Source organism: Schistocerca americana, chromosome 5 (genome assembly GCF_021461395.2).
Source record: "Schistocerca americana isolate TAMUIC-IGC-003095 chromosome 5, iqSchAmer2.1, whole genome shotgun sequence".
NCBI lineage: Eukaryota > Metazoa > Arthropoda > Insecta > Orthoptera > Acrididae > Schistocerca > Schistocerca americana.
Genome location: NC_060123.1, coordinates 465,895,089 through 465,906,881, shown reverse-complemented (window position 1 = coordinate 465,906,881; position 11,793 = coordinate 465,895,089). Strand labels below are relative to the sequence as shown.

The window sequence follows — 11,793 nt, the reverse complement described above, 5'->3', positions numbered from 1 at the left end:
GGATTTTTTTCTTTAGTTGTAATGTGAAATTTTGATTCTTGTCAAATTTCATATTTCTAGGTCACATGAAATACCGTATAGGTTTTGATGAGTTAGTTAGCGAGTATCGAAATATGTGACATAAGTGGCCTTATCTTTTTGACCTTGTTAACCCAATAGCTTAAACTCATTCACCGTCAGAGACCTTACAGATTAAAATATGATATAAATTTAACCTTGATATTTTTAACCATTCTTTGTGTGACAGACAGGCACCCAGAGGGGCAGATGCAACAAAATGATACTATAAGGATTTCTCTTCTACCGACTGAGGTGTGGAACACTAATAACTGGAACAACACAGACTGAGAATTCGCCTAGAAAAAACGAAAGTTACTTTGTAACTCACAAAATTTAATAAGAAAGCTTCGGTCAACGATGATACCTGAACCTTGATGTGTCTTCGGCATTTGTGTGAGGCGGTGGAGACTGTTTGAGGAGACTAGGTCGTGGCTTGTAAACAATGTGGAACACCGGCCGTGGTGGTGGAGGTGGTAACCGGCCGTGGCCCGCTGTGAACCAGTGGGGCTGAGGTGTCGGGTGATCGACCCCCGCTCCCTCCTCCGGCAACCACAGAGCGATACGCCGCCACTCCAGGCCACGCCAGGCCGGCATATAAGCCGCGCCAGCCGTCACTGCGGCACAGTCGACAACAGGTAGCTCACAGCGCCGACACCACCAGCATGAACCGTCACGTAGCTCTGCTCCTCTGCGCATCATTGGCGTTCGTCGCGGCCACCGAGGTAAGCATCACCTCTCGTTGCCAAGAGCCACTCCGCGTTTCTAGTGCAAAGTCTTCAATTAGACACAGTCTTCCATAAGCACCCACAATTCTTGATACACAGTTGCCCACAATGCTTTCAGGTAGCAAACCTACTTCAGGCGCACCACTAAGGAACTGCTGTACGACCTTTGTTTTCTAGTAATTTTATAAGCAGCCTGGTGGCTATGGCCCCATGCTGACATTCTCCTACAATGATGTTCTGTTCGTGGGTCCCCAAATATTTGAGATATCTCATTTTACACTTCTTAGACTGCTGTAGTTTCAATAGGGAATATATGACTTCAAGTTTGTAAGCATTCCTAACTTCAGCTGTCTTCTTAATAACCTACCAGATTGTTATTATTAAAGTTCAGCTACTCACAGAGGCCCAGTGTCGGCTGTGATAATCATACGGCACCGACACTTGTACATATCCTATTGCTTTAAAGTGGAACCCATTTACACTGGAAAAAGAATTAGTTCCAATTTTGGCCACCAGGTGCAAATTTGGCGCTGTGAATGCAAGAAGTCTATAAATGTTACCATATGTAATGGATTAGGAACAGGACGTGGGCAGAAAATGTTAAACTAATGAGAAAGGAATAATGTTGATTTACACAAATTGTTCAGTGCGTGCGCCGCAAACGTCGGCGAGATATTTTACAGGGCTAGAGTTGCACCTTGTGGGCAAATTCGAAACTATTTTTTTTCAGCATAAATAGGTTCCACATTAATGCACTAGCATAATTACCACATCTCGTTGCCATACAATAATTACAGCTCACACAGAACGGTGAGTAGTTTCACTTTAATCATAACCACACAGCAGTTGAATATGTCGTACGACAACTTATTTTTATTCAGTCAGTGAAACTGGGAGCATCGTTTCCATCATGGTACCCAAAATTGCTTCCATATTCAGGTAGATTTCTATGTTGACCTGAATTTTACACCTTCATTAAAGACTTGTCCTTTGATTTTACTTCGATTTTTGCTTCCATGTTTCCAACTGTGGTTCTGTCACATTCACTGATAGGCATTCTGATTTGAGAACGCACAGTAGCACGTAGTTTGTGAGATTCCTGTGAACGCACTTGTTTTGCTGTTCTATTATGCATACTTGCCCTTCCGCCGTAAGGAGTAGTTACCGACAATAGTGACGTAAGCTAAGACATAATTTGTTGTTATGGTATTCAGTGCGAAGACTGATGTAGCTGTTCTCGTCTTCTCTCCTGCAGACGCCTCAGCGTTTAAAATATGTGCTACTCCATGTTTCGACCTACAGATCAAGAGATTTGTTTTTCTTAATGACAACGACCAGTTCAGTAGTCCTCATCCGAAATTCCTGGTGGGGAACTATTTTACCTCCACAATATTTTATCAAAGGGGCTACCATCATCAATAAACGTAGGATTAAAACGGCATGTACTCGGAAAATATAATAGCTGTAAACTCCCGTCCTTTTCAGCCAATCACAGTACCAACACACCAACTCCTTGTTGGCTTATGTAAGATTGCAGCATAAGTCATTCAGACTGTTGCTCCTGCAACTACATGGAAACGTTGCTGTACTACTTCCGGAACCCTATGCTAGTCTGGCCTCTCTACGGATATGTATGTGTTGTGGTTGCACGAACCGTACGGTGGCTGAATCGTAGAGGAGCACAAACACGACTGTCCACTCCACTCCCCCGCCTCCCGCCCCCTATAATGATTAGGTGCGTGGTACGTAAGGGGTGGCATTGTTATCATGAAGCTCACTTTTACCTTAAGAATGGCAGCGAATGTCTAATTTATGGATACTACCAAACACTTATGAAATGTATTGAAATGATCCCGTCGCCACTACTGACAGCTAAATATTCACTATAAACGTCAACCAAGGGACCTGTGCATAACCTTCTTACTTTTATAGTCTTCAACAATGGCAGTATGTGAAATGAATGCATTCGTTGGGATGAGGGTGGTTGTGGAAATGAGAGAAAACTCTTTAAAAACGTATCGTACGACGTGAAATAGTAATCATGAATTTATGATACGTCCTTGTATACACATGACTATGTGTCTAAAACTATGTTTTGGATTCAGAATTTTTCTTCTGGCTTGTACAACGTGCAGAGATCAGCGAGTGTCAGTAGGGCCACATAACCTGTAATTGCAACTCGACTAACATTTTCAATTACAGTAAGCACGTTAGGTCGTAGTAGCAATAGGTAACTTCGATTTTATCCATACATCCAATAGGCAAATCACAACTCAAGGCGACAATGACAAATATGTTTGTCTTCCAGGAAAATAAATTCATTTAGAAAAATCGGCTTGTACGACAGATAATGGACTACCGTACTGGCCACGGTTATTATTTATGGCTATGCTGTATACATATTATACAGTTAATAAATACTTTCAAACAAATAAAATGTATTTGTGATAAGACAAAATGAAAAGGGAGTCTCTAATTCGTTATTAATATGTTACATTTGTGAAATAGAGGTCTGCAGCTGCGCATCCATGATGCCTTTTTGCCTATGGTAGTTGAAAATCTCTTTTATGTTAAAATTTTCCACAAACAGTGAACTTTAGCGCAATATTGTTGCACAATGTCAGAAACTGGTTAAAAAACCTTTCTGACCACATAGCATTCGTTTCTGCCGATCAGAGTGTGTTGACGAAAAGGGATGTTGACTTAAAAAATAATGTATACGATCACAAAAGTAAGTAAAATATGGTTGCTTGGGAGAGAAACGGGAGAAACAAATAGCGCTACAGGGAAGATTAATTATATCTCTACGCGAAGAAGTGATTACCGGCTAGCAGAAGTAGACTGGCTGCAAAGATACGCTGTATGCAAACCAGGTAACCGTACTTGGCTTTGGAAAACAATAAGTCAGTGTGGGTCAGCGGTACCCATACACACACACACACACACACACACACACACACACACACACAGACGTACGTGCATTGTGGGTCGGGAGGGAGAGCGGTCCAGTCGGCTGTTGCTCACCATTACCGCAGGTCGCGGTTTCACCGACTGGCACACATTCGTCACGCCAGAATAGCTGCATCTGCAACTGAATAACCTTTAATAGCAGCATACCACGCGATAGTAAACCATTTATTAGTCCCATACCACGCGATAGTATTACATTTATTGGTCTCATCTGCTACCGAATAACTAGGATCCTGAACAAATGTGAGGTCAACATCAGTTTGTCGTTCAAAAGTAACTCATTAATCCATCATACCCAATTAGCAAATAACGTAAACCCAGTTAAGGCTTCAGTGTATAAATTTCAGCATAGTTGTCACAACTTGTATATTAGACACAGGGAAGCGTATTAGAACGTATGGAGGCCTTCCACGAAATAATTACAGTAAGTGAACTGTTGGAATCCTTCTGCACCAGGGAGAACACAAAACGACAAACATGAATACCTGACTGACCATTTCGAATGCACAATCAAAAGGCATAAAGTAAAGGATTACGGAAAGCTCAGACGTACACAGAAACAAAAAACGACAGTCAGCTGTCATTCTGAACGAACGATTGACAACGAACACACAAAAGTAATAAGGACCCTAGCGAAACTTGCCTCTTCTCTCGAACCACATCATATGCAACAGATTCCACTTAGTTTTATTTACTGTACATCCTCTTTTTGTAGAAAATGTTATTTTTGCAAACATATCAAATTACAAACCGAGGAAGTTTATCCAATATCATTCACAATTCAAATTCTGTGATACGCTTTAGAGTTTTTAATTAAATGGATGACATATTTGAGAAACAAACTATACTTATTACACTTTAACGTAAAAAACTGTAAAAAATTAATATCTTCATAAATAGAAAAACTATGTAGTACCTCTCTTAACGAGGAAACGCTAGGTGCTTGTAACATTTGTAGTGATGTCTGTAAACTCTGAATGTGTTAAGTCCGAATGCAGCGCCCTCGAGAAAGGTAAGCAAAAAATATTAAGGGAATATTTCGTCTTATGAATTCACCAAAAGAATTCTGAACAAAAAGCGATAAATTTAAAACCTACACACTTCTACATCAATGATTTTCCAAGAACAATGTAATTAGAACTAAACCTGCGACCCCAGCAGCTGTTGAAGGAACAAAGCCTCCAAAATACGTCGTAAATAATAATATAAGAGGAACTTAAAATTTAGTAACTGTTTGCGATGGGTCTATATTTCTATTTCAAACAGAGTGACAGTAAGTGCCTGCACAGCATGTGTATATGTAAAGTAACGGAGTTCTAGTTTGAAATATAAGTGACAGTATCAACGATCAATTTCCGCTGACGTTTTTTAAGTTTCCTCTACTTCTTCATCTTCTGGTGCTGTACCCGAGTTAGGTGACAAAGTTTTGGGATGTGGTCGTTAACGACATTTTCACCTTTTGTGCATATAAAATTAATCGTGTAATTTATGTACACACTTAGCAAACATTTATTGCGTACACACATACCAATGCTAATTTTAGTATATATGCCTTCAACAACTCATTAAGGAAGACTTCAGAAATGTACTACGTGAGGTGGATCATTGGCAAGGTGCTAGAGACATTTTCGGGAAGAAGGTGGCTTCAGTTCCCCGACAGGCTCCCGAGTTGCAGTTTAAAGCGATTGCCAGGATGGTAATTTGAAGGGTACGGGCAATATCGACAGTTTCTTTCGGAAATACGAATTACTGTGCCTGCAATGAGTCCTCTGGTTACAGCGAGTGGTGTGCTGTGTTGCAGGAGAAGTACCCGGCCACGTTCGACAGCCTGGACCTGAAGGAGCTGCTGTCGGATGAAACTCGAGTCCAGGATGCGATGCGCTGCCTGCTGGAAGAAGGAGATGCAGCGTGCAGACCCGCCGCGAAGGCGCTCAAGAGTGAGACCAATCGTAGTCTACAGTCTGCTACCCAGTAGTATGGTATAGCCCACACCACAGGCTCACACACTTAGAATGAGGCCCATGCCGTGGATGCAGTGAGTCTGTATTCAGTAATCATGTAGCTGCAGATTGCAGTAACGGGACCCCAATGGAGCAATGACTATTGGAACATGATTGTTCCCCGAATTTAAATAAGTTTGCTTAGAAAGAAATATATGGGTTGGGATAAAGGTATAAGTCAGTCTGAAATTCCTGTCTACTGTGGTTGATACTGCAAGAACTATGTTGTGCACAGTGAACAACCTCCGAGACCATACTCCAATTCCATACAGGAAATTAATTCTTCTCCCAGAATACATAGTACTTATTGGTCCCCAGTGTAAAATTAGAGAAATCCTGGTTTACTGCGGTACGAGTCAACTTTTCCAAGGCACGCACATTTGATTAGCTGTGCAGCTTATCTCCTGACCCTGTAACGCAACGCCAGGCCACCTATATATCTTTTTCCTTAGTGAATAATATAATATTATTTGTGTTACGTGGTTAGCAAGAAGAGAAAGCGGAATTATCTTGTTAGCGGGAGTGGCGATAAAAACCGGCACAATCAATGACTGTTGGTCCGTCACTAACAGAGTGATTTGTGGAAATGGAAAGAAATAAACGTATATTAACACCAGTATATGCGTTGGTTAAGAATGCTTCTTTTAAAAAGATCGAACTCCTTTAAACGAATGTTCAGTAAACACTGGTTCCATTATGCCGATCAATAGCAACGCCGTATTAGCAACATCCAAATTCATTTGGTGTTACTCGTTAAATTCCAGGAAAATCATTTAAAACAATGTTAGGACAGAGAATATTATTAATACGGAACAAAAGTAATACAGCTTTGGAGCATATTAACCTAAGTTGTACAAGGATTATCAATATCACCTTCTGCTTTCTGTACAGACAGGAGAGAGGCCAAGAAATAACTTGTACAAGAAACTGAAACAAAAGCACAACGAAAAGTTGACATAGGTGACTGTGGATTCTCTTTCATATAATAATGTTCTATTGCACTCCACAGGATGCACACAGATATACCCACTGCAGAAATCACTGTGGTCACACTATACCCCTTTATCACCAGTGGACTAGTAAAAACATAACAATTTGGTCGATTAAAATGGTACATTGTTTATCAATCACAAGCGTTAATTCTTCCCTACGACATGTGTTGAATTGCTCTGTAGTCCTCAATTATAGAGGGCGGTCAGAAACAGTCTGAAAAGCTAGTAAAAGTGTTCCAGGGTAGCTTGTGCTGAGAAACAACTTTTAAGAATGAAATTCCAAACATTGCGCCGTTCCTGACTGAGTTAGCATTTAAATTAGTCAATCAGGGCGTTGCGCGAGCCAGAGAAGGCGTCGCCAAACGTGTTCCTCGTTTGGTTTCCTAAAACCGAACAAGACAGCGATACAAAAGTTGAACATGGGACGGTAGCAAGGATCTAACTCGAGGCAAAGCCTGCCCTATCATCTACGCCTGATTAGCTAACTACAATGGTAATTAACTCCGGAACAGCGCAACTTATCGTGTTATCAGCTGAACAATTATTTATTAGCATAACCTAATCTGCAACACCCTTACAAGCTTTTCAGTTTATTCCTCACCACCCTGTGTACCATCAACAAAGCTGTCTGGGAACAAAAATCAGTTCAAAATACTACACACACCGTCTCTAAATGAAAGAAAGAATATTAATTGGTTCACCAAAGCATAACACATGACACTAAAACACTACTCATGGTGTTAACTCACCTTCCATCCTATTACATCTTCAAGCTCGTCTAATGACTGTAGTGATGTAGCAATCCATTCAGCTAGCGAGAGGCCTAGGTATCGTCCAGTTGTTCATTGTTATTACCGTCCAAAATTGCGTTTAATTCCACACCCTACTGAGCCAAAATTTTGTGACCAGCTGATTAGTAGCCTTTTGGTCCACTTATAGTACGTAATAAGTAAGTGTGCGCGGCAAGAATTTTAAAATTCCTTGTTGGGTCTGTGAAGGTTTATGACACCAAATATCTACGCACTGGCCACGAGTTTTCTGTAAATCACGGGCCGGAGATATGTAGGGGTGAAGTTGGCGCCCTGAAGCGTCACACATGCGTTCCATTTGTGTCTTTTCATATATATTTGGTGACCAAAATACCAATGTCGTGCTCCTGAAACTGCTGTAGGATGATCCTGGTCTTGTGACGCGGGCAGTTATACTGCTGGAAGATGCCTTCACCATCGGGAAAGACATCAAACGTAATAGGCTACAGGCGGTCTGCAATAATGTTATTGTGGTCCACAGCTGTGATGGTGCCTTCGATTGTTACCACAGATCCTATGGAAGCCCAAGTAAAAGTCATCCATAGCGCGATAGGCGGTAACCTCGGTGAGATGCACGTTCGGTTTCAGGACGCTATATCCGGGCATGACCACCGACCTGGAGTAACAAGAAATGTGACTCAGCATACCAGGCAACACGCTTCCACTTGATCCACGGCCCAATACCGATAACGGCGTGTCAATTGCAGTCACAGTTGGCGAAGTCGCTGTTTCACAGTGAAAACACATTTCTATTAGCGTAATAACTTGTTTCGTATTGAATTACATTGTCCTGCGGAGGTGGACGCTCACTGGTGTGCTCCGAAACACCTGTGCCCGGAGAACGGGAAATCTCCGAGCTCCACGTTATGTGATGAAACGTGGACGTCCATCAGCTTGTGGTGTACCCGTAGTTTCACAACCTTCAAACAGTTTCCGTACCGGTTCACGGCATGATTACGTGAAAAGCCGACCACATTCGCCGTTTGATAGATGCTCTTTCCGCGGCGTTGAACCATAACAATCTGCCCTTCGTTAGAGTGGCTTATATCAGTGGACTTCTCCATGGCGTAGGCTACGCCGCGAACTTACTCTCGCAGTGCTTCCAGCAAGAGATATTACGTCGCCCTAACTTTTCGTACTCAGTTAATCACAAGTAAATGCCTAATTACCACTATTATTCTCCGCTAATTGATCTGTTCCTTTCCTAGCCTCAAGTCTTGTAAGGTCAACAGTGGAAGATGGCATTCCGTCTACCCTGTACGACTCGCCTTATGACAGTTCGCTAAGGACAGATGTACGAGGGTGGGATGACTGCCTAGTTAATGTCAGACCCACATTTCCTGGCCCTTCTTCAGCCAATCGATGCTTGTGTTTTGACTTTAGTCAACTTATTCTAAAGGCACTTGAAGCCCTAATATTTCCTCAAATCTATTAGCGTAATAGCTTGTTTCGTATTGAATTACATTGTCTATGTGCGTGAATTATCCGATTTTACACATGTATTCAATGTTTAGAACTATTTTACTAAAATAATTTTATTGGAAATCTTGTTATTACTTTTCAACATAAAATTGATGTTCTAGTTCTCACCCAATAGGCTTCTATATCTAATAATCTACTGCCACACTCATCATAGAATTTGGCATTCGTAAGCGGCGGCTTATTATTCTTGGTGTTTATATGTTTATGGTGCAAGAGTTTCAGGATGAGACAGATGTAATGTCTTCCCATATTTCATTAAAAACCTCAGCAGTACACGAACGAAAAGATTAGTACCAAATCCCACTGCCTCTGATTTCTATGTGCTTACCGAACAGTTTTGATACTGAAACTCCTTGGCAGAATGAAACTGCGATACCGGGACTCCAGACTCCGACCTTTGCCTTTCGAAGGCAATTGATCTACCTAATGAGCTATCCAAGAACGTCTAAAGGGTTATACCGACCAAGCTATCGAAGCGTGACCCATGCCTCGCCCTCACAGCTTCAGTTTCGCGAGAATCTCATCTCCTGTCCCTATACACATTTTTAATCTCCCAGGACGTTGAGAATTGTCGAAGAAGGACCCCTCCATTTGCCACTAAGGTATAAGGTTATTCAGCCACCTGTTTAGAAAGGTTTTCGTAACTATCATTCCGTCGTGAAGAGTAAGTGTCATGTCCTAAGCGTATCTACTGAAGGTTGCTGACTGATACGTGTGTAAACAGTTGACGCCACTTCTTGAGTTTCTGACGACTTTGAGAAATGAGGGAGAGGAAAAAGCTATGAAAATTTCAAATCGAATGAAAACATGCTAAATCTCGAACCTAAATTTTAGTGATAGTTTTCTCTGTAGAGTGTCTTATTTGGTCAATAATTATAAGATTCCTTTCTTTCGAGTCTATTCGTAAACGTCTCTGTGTACCAAAAAATGTAAACAGCTTCGAAATGTTAACGCTTGTGAACTTGTACCAATACTTTTTTGGAACAAGGATGATTTCTGGTGAAAAATCGTCTTCTCAGCATGTCTTTACAACAAGTGTTCTTTTATCTTTATCCACAAGCTGTATGATTGTGAGGTAGTTATCTGTAAGCCTAAACTGGAAAAGCTATTACTGTCGTCGATATCCCTACGTACAGAATTTGTAGGAGTTACATATGCTGCAGAACTGCTCATATTTGCCGTGATATAGTTTATGATAAATTTTCTGTATATGTTATTACCTAGTACATCTTATTATTCTGTATGTAATCCTGTTGTTGTCAAATATTTATACGTCCTCGTAACAAAGTTAACATGTAAACCAATGTTCCATTACGTTCGTGACTTAATGTTTCCCCATATGAAGTCGTAGTAGCGTGGTTGGTACCTAAGTTTTTCTTTAATGGCGTAGTTTCTTCTGTAGTATAGTCAATTAGCCAAATGGCTATGTTTTAAAACGCCTGAGACCCGTCATTCATCTTTTGTCGTTGGCTACAGCCTTGATACTGCAGACCTGATGTCAAACGACAAGTTTTGAATCTGGGAATGTGATTGTGGCAGAACTGTTGAGATGTCGCGATAGTATTTCCAGAAAAATCAAGGAGTAGTTGTGTTTTGGCCGAGCGTTTGTAGGCGCTACAGTCTGGAACCGCGCCACCGCTACGGTCGCAGGTTCAAATCCTGCCTCTTGCATGGCTGTGTGTGATGTCCTTAGGTTATTTAGGTTTAAGTAGTTCTGTGATCTTGGGGACAGATGACCTCAGAAGTTAAGTCCCATAGTGCTCAGAGTTATTTGAACAAACCATTTTAGTTGTGTTTGACGCCTGAGGACACTAACGACTATGTCAACAATTACGCACTGCTCACCCCAATCTACACATTCTAAACAGCCTTGATACTGCAGGCCTGACGTCAAACGACAAGTTTTGATTCTGGGAATGTGATTATGTGGCAGAACGGTTGAGACGACGCAGTAGTATTTCCAGAAAAATTAAGGAGTAGTTGTGTTTTGACGCCTGAGGACCCTAGCGACTATGTCAACAATTTACGCACTGCTCACCCCAATCTACAAATTCAAAACCGGCCTCCATCCCGAAGCACAACAAAATTCGATGATTTTAACAGTATTTTCTTTTGCAGAGGTGCTGCCCGAAATAGTGCGTACAGACTGCGCCAAGTGCACTGAGACACAGCTCAAGAAGATCGGAGGTTTCTTCGGAGAGATTTCGCACCGCCACCCAGACCTCATGAAGAAGTTTCTGGACAAGTACGACCCATCTGGAGAATACAGGAAGAAGTACGCCAAGTCCTGGGCTGAGCACGGCATCCACCTCTAATCACCATCATCCCTTGTAACTCTTATATTCAATAAATCTATAATTTACCCTACAATGTAAAAAATCATTTCGATCTACCCACAAACACGGAAATACATGCAGCTGCTAAACTCGTTTGTTCTGTGAACACAGAAACGATCTGCTTTCACCTCAGTGATGAAGCAACCTTTTATTTTAATATCAGCGCCAATTGCACTTTTGGGTCTCAAGAACCAGAAGTCAATCTTTCAGCATGAAAGAGACTAGCCATAAGTGAAAGTGTTTTGTTTAATTTTTTATGACAAGGTGTACCATACATTCTTTTTGAGGACATACACAGAAACTGGAAAGATGGTCATGGAGTGCCACAGCCGTAGATTTTTCAACAAATTGAAGAAGACACTAGTGATTTCCTATGCAAACAACAGGGAGTCTCACTTCACTGGCACAACAACGAGCGG

The 11,793-nt window shown here is 41.4% G+C and overlaps 1 long non-coding RNA gene across 1 annotated transcript; it reads left to right on the top strand.

Annotated features, from left to right (window-relative positions):
• The first annotated feature begins 743 nt into the window (after positions 1 to 743).
• LOC124616763 lies at positions 744 to 11,266 on the top strand. The gene is made up of 3 exons (XR_006979879.1): positions 744 to 782; positions 5,557 to 5,692; positions 11,157 to 11,266. It is a non-coding gene; the product is annotated as an uncharacterized LOC124616763 (long non-coding RNA).
• Positions 11,267 to 11,793: the final 527 nt, after the last annotated feature.